Consider the following 6,200-nt stretch of genomic DNA (forward strand, 5'->3'; position numbering starts at 1 on the left):
GCCAGTGGCTGTGGTTCATTGATTATTCAGGCATCTGATGGCAGCGGGGAAGAAGCTGTCCTTGTGCCCGTTGAGTGCCCGTCTTTATTTAGGCTCCTGCACCTTTTCCCTGGGGGTAGCAGAGTGAAGAGGGCGTGGTCCGGGTGGTGGGGGTCTTTGAGGATAGAGGCTCATGTGGATGGCCTCCACGGAGTGCAGTCTGGTGGTGCCTGTGATGTCGCAGGCTGTTAACGACCCTCTGGAGTTTGACCTGAGAGTTGGCGCCTCCATACCAGGCAGCGGTGCCACCAGCCAGAATGCTCGCCACGGTCTACCAGAGTCTTGGGGTGATGTACCGAATCTCCTCAGACACCTCACGAGGTATAGCCAACTTGGAGCCTCCAGGACTGTTCCTCGGAGATGTCGGCACCCAAGAATTTGAAGTTCTTGACCCTCTCCACGACTGAGGCTTCGATGAGGACTGGGTTTTGTTCTCCTGACTTCCACAATCATCTCCTTGGTTTGGTTGACATTGAGCACAAGGTTGTTGTTGTTACATCATTCAATGAGCCGATCTATCTCCCTCCTGTACGCTTTCTCATTGCCATTTGTGATTCTGCCAGCAACTGAGGTGTCATCGGCAAACTTGTAGATGGCATTGGAATTGTGCCTGGCCACACAGTCATGGGTATATAATGAGTCGAGCAGTGGGCTATAAGCACACATCTTGGGGGTGCACCTGCGATGGTAATCAGTGAGGAGGAGATGTTGCTTCCAATTTGTACTGATGCTGGTTTTCTGATGAGAAAATCAAGGATCAAGTTGGGGGTGGGGGGGGGACAGAGGTCTTGAGTATGTAACTTCTTGACCAGCACTGAGGGAATAATATTATTGATGAAGAGCAGCCATAGGTATGAATTGCTGTTTTCGAAGTGTTTCTGAACTGAGTGAAGAGCCAGAGACATTGCATCTGCTGTGGAGCGATTGTGACAGTAGGCAAATGGAGTGGGTCCAGGTCTTTGCTTAGGTATATGTTAATTCTGGCCATGACCAGCCTCTCAAAGCATTTCATCACAGTAGAAGTTACTGGGCAGTAGTCGTTGAGGCAGCTCACAATACTCTTCTTGGGCACCGGGATGATTGGTGCCCTTTAGAAGCATTTGGGAACCTCTGACTGCAGCAATGAGAGGTTGAAAATGTCCATGAACACTCCGGCTAGTTGGTTGGCTCAGATTTTCAGTACCCTGCCAGGTACACCGGCAGAGTACATACATGACATCACATACAATCCTGAGATTCCTTTTTCCTGTTGGCGCAGCAGAATTGCCACTAATTGGTAGTGCAAAAAATAAACTGTACACAGCGTAAACAAAGAAAGAACTGTAAACAAACTGACTATGCAATTCAAAGTTCAATTTATTGTCATTGTAATAAAGCAGTGTCATATTACATGAAATTGATCTTGCCTGCTGTAAGGCAGACCGATTCGCCATTGGCAGAAATTGCCTGAAGCGTCTCTTACAGTCATACAAAGAGAAGCAAAAGAGAGTCCCCCCAGAGTCACTGAGTGTCTGTAGATTTGTCTCCAGCACTTCTGCAGCGTCCACAGCCGCACAGATTCCAGTCCAAGCCATTGGCAACCCGAATTCCAGATCCGAACCTCCAGCACCATCAGGAACCCTTCAGCACTTTCGGCCCCTCGCAGCCTGACAGCAGTCTCCAGCAGCCCACATCCTCCGTGGGATCCTCGCTTTGAGTCATCAGAAGTCCGCCACATGCATTGGTCTTTCATCAACAGAGCCCCCTCACTGGACCCTTGCCATGGTCACCATCCCATGGGTCATCTCCTCTGCTTCTCCTTCTCAAACGGTGAATGGTCTCCTCATTCTCTGCTGCGCTGCTCCGGTCATCCGCTCCCCTGAAGTCTGCTGCTGATCTGAGGTGCCACCATTTTGGCCGCGGACCCCGTCATTGCGGGATTTTAAATAAAACTGCCATCAGCTCCTTTAATGGCTGTTTTAAGCCTGTGCAGAGTTGATGGCAGTTGGACCCCACAGGAGCACTGTATCTCTGCTCCTCGCTCCCTGTGGGTTCACATCAGCGGTAGTGCCGCCATTTTCTTTGACAATACAGAGAGAACAAAAGAAAATCAATAAAGTGCACAAGTAAGAGTCCTTAAATGAGTGTCTGAGTTTGTTGTTGAGGAGTCTGATGTTGGAGGGGGAGCAGCTAATGGCACCTGTACCTATTTCCTGATGGCAGCAGTGAGAATGGAGCGTGGGCTACATGGTGTGGGTCTTTGTTGATTTTGATGCTGGGAGAGGATCCTTGATGAATCACTCATTCCTTGTGCATTGGTGGTGTTCATATGTTCAGATTTATTGTCAGAGTTGACGCCTTTACCTGTAGGACATGACACAAAAGATGAGAAGAGATTTTGAACAGTTTCCCATTTCTGTAAATAATTTATTGTGAATAAAGTCTATTTTTGGGAACAAAAATTTTAAAAATAGGCTGACTCTCTGACAAGGTTCAGATTCCAGATTTATTGTCAGTTCACATACATCACGTCACACATAACTATGAGATTTATTTTCCTGCTGGTGAGGCAGAATTATCACTTATTGGTAATGCAAAAAAAACTGTACTCAACATACTCATGTAAACAAATTGAGAAAGTTTTAAATTTATACAACAGAATGATTACAGGCCTGGTGTGAGTCGTTCAGCGGCGGAGCTCCTCGTTGGTCCACTGCTATGGTCTCTTAACCTATAAGATCTTCTCCCAGGCTTCTTCAAGGTGGGGTTCTGTTCATCCACTCTGGTGCACTGCACTGTTCTTGGCTAACAAACAGTGTCACCTTCGAGGTCTGGTTGCCAAGCATGGATGGTATCATCTTAGATATGCATCTCCATGGGTTCTGCAATGTTTAAAAAAAATACACCGGCTTCATTCTGCGGGTGCTTAAAACCTGTGGAGGGGCATAGGTGTAATGACTGGTCAGTAGGACCCTGCAGAGGAGCATTTGAAGTTGCGTATCCACTCCCGTCTCCTCCTGGGTTTGCACCAGTGGCTGCGCTGCCATTACTACTCCATCTATGTCTTTCATAATTTGATTTACCTCTGTCATCTCACTTCTCAGAGTCCTTCACTCGAGGGAGAACAGACCTAGCTGATCCAACTCCCCTGATAAGTCAGGCCCGCTATTTCAGGCAACACCCTTGTGAGTCTGTTCTGCACCTCCAACTTAATCACATCGTTTTTGTAATGTAGCATCCGGAACACCCCACAAATGTAACTCAAGTTACCTTGGTGTCATTTATGCAGAATTAAAGGATACAGTAGCAAAAAAAACCTAATAATGTTAAGTTATAAAATTACTACCAATGGTCACTACAGATTCCAGTCCTTGTGGCAACCCCTAATTACAAAGGGCCCCAGAGATACCAGTCACTATTGTCTTTTCCCTCTCCTAGGTAACTTGGTTATTTTCTGTTGCCTCTAGTCCTGATGCAGAATCTCAACCCAAAACATCAACCATACCTCTGCCACCACAAATGCTACGTGACCTGATGATCTCCCCATAAATGATTTGATATTTGCACTAAGATTATTATGTGGTAGACAATCCTTGGTGACATACAGCAAATATTATTGGTATGAGTTAAGTTCATTAATGTCAGCTAAGACCATTTCAAAATCTTTCTTGTATTTATGTTTATGATTTTATGAGTTTATTGTCATATATACAGATGCACAGAAATTCTCTCTTGATACAGCCACACCAACAAGAATGTATAAATGACAAGAATGCATCATGAGATAGGAAAAGATATAATAAATATCTATAGGACCATTAACTAAATATTTGCAGTTGCATTTAGTATAAAAGTAAGATGTTTCAATGGTGCAGAACAGATCTTTTGGTGATCTTGGAATACTTTATGGTTAGAAGAGTTTGGTGAGAGCCTGAAATCTCTTTTTATTTTAAAGACTTTATTTAAATTTTTTATAACATGAATACAATAAAGAATTACATTTAAAGAAAAATAGAAAAAAAATTTAAAAAGGTATGATTACAATTCTTCTTTGGCTTGGCTTCGCGGACGAAGATTTATGGAGGGGGTAAAAGTCCACGTCAGCTGCAGGCTCGATTGTGGCTGACAAGTCACAATATTACATCAGAAAACTACACAAAATAACCCTCCCCTGCCTGAAATCTCTTGCATTATTTCAATTATAACATACTTCAGATGTACTATACTTTTTTACAAGTTGGTATTAGTTGAAATGATCAGGTCTCAATGTAATCAACTTAAGACTCCTGTTGAATTGCTGGGTCATTGAAAGCACATCTAAGTGAACGTGACTAGTAGATTTAGATTTCAGATTTTAGAATTATTATCAGAGAACATACACAACATCACATACAACCCTAAGGTTCTTTCTCCTGCGGGTGAGGCTAATCACCACTTATTGGTAGTGCAAACAAAAAACTGTACACAATGTACACAGGTAAACCAATAAGGAACTATAAACAGATAACGAATGTAAACAAACTAATTGAGCAATACAGAGAGAATTTTTTAAAAAACAACAAGGTGCACAATTAAGAGTCCTTAAAAGTGTATTGTTAAGGATTCTGATGGTGGAGGGGGAGCAGCTGTTTCTGAACCTGGTGGTGTGAGTCTTGTGTCACCTATACCTCTTTCCTGATGGTAACAGCGAGACCCAAGCGTGTGCTGGGTGGTGTGGATCCCTGATGATTGTTCCCTGTAGATCTGAGATGTCCTGGGCTGTGTCCAGTACTTTTTTGTATGGCTTTCCGCTCTGGGATATTGGCATCCCCATACCAGACCGTGATGCAGCCAGTCTTTCACCACACATCTGCAGAAATTTGCCAGGGTTTCCAACGTCATACCAAACCTCTGCAAACTCCTGAGGAAGTAGAGGCACTGATGTGTTTTCTTCACTTTACCATTAGTGTGTTGGGTCCAGAAAAGATCCTTCAAGGCAGTGACTCCTGAGAACCTAAATTTGCTCAACCTCTCCGACAGCCATAACTGCTGAAATTTACTTGCACACCCAGATCTTGGAATCTTGCTCATTTGTTTTTTATTTTGTAGTATTTGCAGAAGTTGCATTAAAGACTGCTTGCAAAACTGCTGAAGCATCTGTCGAATTGGTTTGCTGTCCATCTACAGGTAAGAAGGGATGCGCTTGTGAAAATGTTGCATCACTGTCGGATGTATCAGTTTTGATTAGGGTTAGGTGAGGAGACGAGAGACACCTTTAGAAAGAAAATAAATAATTAGACTCAAACATTTTCTGCATTTGGACAATGTACAAAACTCTCCATTTGAGCTCTGCTACTGCAGGACGATGTGCGGGCGGACTCAGGCTTAAAATGGAGTTGCACAGACAGCAAGCTCATCAGATGTATCTATCTATGTGTGCATTTTCTAATTGTTGACATCCAATCAATCGACTTGGCCCTCTATCTTATTTTGTGGACAGGTGCTAGAAACTGCATTCAATTGATCATTTAATTAATTATATTTTGACATTCTCTTTTGGATGATTTTCCATCATAATTCTCTCTGTATTAATGGCAGGTCAAGACTGCTTGATGAGTTTGGCACAACAACGTGTTTACTTCTAAACCCCTTCTCTTGCTTTTAGTCTGTTCCCAATTCTCATACCTCACACCTCAAGGTTGGTTGAGGATTTGCTTCGGTATTGCCTGCCCTACAGAATCAGAATTTATTGTCATGAACATGTCACAACATTTTTTTTTGTAGCATCTCAGTGCAAGCATTTATATAAACGATTTAATGAAATTAATGAAAATAGTGCAAGTGAAAGAAAAAGTTAAAGTTAAGGCAGTGTCTGGAAGAAACTGTCCTTGAGCTGCTGAGTGCTCGTCTTCAGGCTCCTGTACTTCTTTGTGAAGAGGACATGACCTGGGAGGTGGGCGTCCTTGAGGAGAGAGGTTGCTTTCTTAAGACACCGCCTCTTGTAGATGTACTCGATGGAGTGAAAACTGGTGCCCGGGATGTCACAGGCTGAGTTCACAACCCTCTGGAGTTTATTCTTGTCCTGATGGTTGGCACCTCCATACCAGACATTGATGCAACCAGCCAGAAGGCTCTCCACAGTGCATCTGAAGAAGTTTTCAAGAATCTTCGGTGACATACTGAATCTCCTCACAAAGAATAGA

This window comes from Narcine bancroftii, chromosome 12, assembly GCF_036971445.1.
Source record: "Narcine bancroftii isolate sNarBan1 chromosome 12, sNarBan1.hap1, whole genome shotgun sequence".
Lineage (NCBI taxonomy): Eukaryota > Metazoa > Chordata > Chondrichthyes > Torpediniformes > Narcinidae > Narcine > Narcine bancroftii.